Raw genomic sequence first — 2,380 nt, forward strand, 5'->3', positions numbered from 1 at the left:
AAATTTAAAAAATAACAAGACAATATTAAAAAAAAGGAAAAACTGTAATCCCATCACTTCTAACATTTTGGAGATATAACTTGGGAACTATTTGCAAGGAATATATAGAGCTTATTTTATAAGCTTTATCAAGTAAAGAAATTGAATTAAAAATTCAAAATCTTCTGCAGAAGAAAATTCTTGGTCCAGAAAGTCTCACTGGTGAATCCTATCAGATTTATGGGAGAAATGATACCACTTGTATGCAAACTCTCTCAGAAAATAAACATGTAAGGATTATCTCTCAATTCATTTTATGAAACCAGTATTTCTCTAACACCAAAGCCAAACAAAGAAAGTACAAAAGAGAAAACTATAAGCCAGAGGAAGCCGAGCGGATCTTATATTCAACATTTTAATCTACCTGGAGCTGCCTGAAGGACTGATCTTTTTTGTCTAACTTGGGTCTCAAGCAGGAAGGAGCAGTGAGTGCTGCTCAGGAAAATTGAAGGGAGACTGACTCGCAGACTCCTGGGGTAAGAGATTATGAGTGGCAGCCCCAAAGAGAGACACCTTGGGATGCTAAGACATTTAAAAGCAGCCGTGTACACAGGAAAATCAAAACAGCCATACGTGGGCCCAGGCAAGATGTGTGTTCAGTAAATACCTAAAAAGATCTTGTCTATGGCCATGCTGCTCTCAACATGCCCGATCTTGTCTGATCTTGGAAGCTAAGCAGGATCGGGCCTGGTTAGTACTTGGATGGGAGACCACCTAGGAAAACCAGGTGCTGTAGGCTTAAAAAAAAAAACGATCTTAAGATTTCTCCTTGGGCTGACCCCAAAGCTTAGAATCTAGGCTCAGCTAATTAATGAAGCACTTCCCTGACACAGGGCCAGTCCACAAAGACTGGGAAAGGTGACTTTTTTCAAATGCATAATGTTTAACAACAATAACTACAAAATGACAAGGCATACAAAGAAACAGAAAAGAAACAACCCATTCAAAGGAAGAAAATAAAGTGGCAGAAACCAGCTCAAAGAAACATAAGCAACACACTTAATAGACAAAGACTTTAAAATAACAGTCTTAAATAGCTTATTATTTTAATGTTATTATATAATATTAATGCTTTAGTCAACTTAATGGTTTTCCACACAGCATTACTTTAAAACAAGAAACGCATTTTACAGAAAATAAAGGCAGCAATGGGTTCATGCTCAAAAACAAACAAACAAACAAACAAACAAAAATGGACCAGATTCCCCACAGCAAGGGGAACACTTCACAGTTCCACTCGTCGATTCAATCTTTTATTCTCTTATGGAGTGCTTGCTTTGTACAATGTCCTGTTTCACTTTTGGTGGTATACTCTAGTGGTTACGTGTAAGCCATGGTTCAAATATCAATTCTGTCACTTACTGGCTATGTGATCTTGGACAAGTTACTTAACTTTTCTGTGCCTCCATTTCTTTATCTATAAAATAGGGATCGTAACAGTACTTTCTTTATAGGTTCTTGTGGGGATTAAGTTATTTAACTGATACTAAGTGCTTAAAACAGTGCTTGGCACATAACAAGCTCCATGTATACACTGGCACTCATTTTAGGCACTGCCGATATACACATCAGTGAACAAAACTGACAAAAATCTTTGCCCTTATTGAGTTAAATCTGGTAGAGGGAGAAGAAAAATCCACAACAACAACAAAGGAAAACGTGCTACGAGGTGATAACTAACGTGGGGAGACAGAGAACAAGGAAGAGAAGTTGTGGGTAGGCAAGTAGGGGCTGTGATTTTAGATGAGATGGTCACTGTGGGCCTCACCTAGAGACAGACCATAGGTTGACTACATCAGCTTGAACCTGCAGGTTGGGGCTGGCCATTCACGATCTCTCTAACGCTCACTAAGGCACCCAAAGTAGCTTGTGCTCAGGACAGGGACAGGAGGAGATCCTTCAGAGAAAACTCCCAAGAGACCAGGTGCTGCCCTGAGGGCAAGAAGCTGTTTGTTGTGGAGTTAGAGAAGGCGCTGAAGCCAGCACAACAGGGTAAACACTTGTGGCCAAGTCTAGCAGCTTCTGGGCCTCTGTGAAGAAATGTGACCCTTGCAGCTGGCACAGAGGCGGCTGGGGGAGCCAAAGTCCTTCAGTGATCTTAGCTAATGAGAGCCTGCAGAAGGAAGCTTGGCTCGGTCTTGCTGCTCCAGAGTCTGTGTCATTTTTTTCCTAAGCTGGGATTCCTCTTACCTGAGAAGGCTGGTAGAACAGACTAAAAGTATCCTGAATTTTTAATATGCATAAAGTACAGAACATTTTGCTGTGGGAAATTCAGATAGGCTTTTCTGGGTTTCTTGGGAGAATTACTCCAGAAAGAGCTATAAAATCATGCTGTACTTTT

The 2,380-nt window shown here is 40.4% G+C and overlaps 1 pseudogene; it reads left to right on the forward strand.

The window, feature by feature from the left end:
* Positions 1-659: 659 nt before the first annotated feature.
* Positions 660-778, forward strand: LOC112472834 (annotated as a pseudogene).
* Positions 779-2,380: the final 1,602 nt, after the last annotated feature.

The sequence above is a fragment of the Pteropus alecto genome, unplaced genomic scaffold (genome assembly GCF_000325575.1).
Source record: "Pteropus alecto unplaced genomic scaffold, ASM32557v1 scaffold749, whole genome shotgun sequence".
Classification (NCBI taxonomy): domain Eukaryota; kingdom Metazoa; phylum Chordata; class Mammalia; order Chiroptera; family Pteropodidae; genus Pteropus; species Pteropus alecto.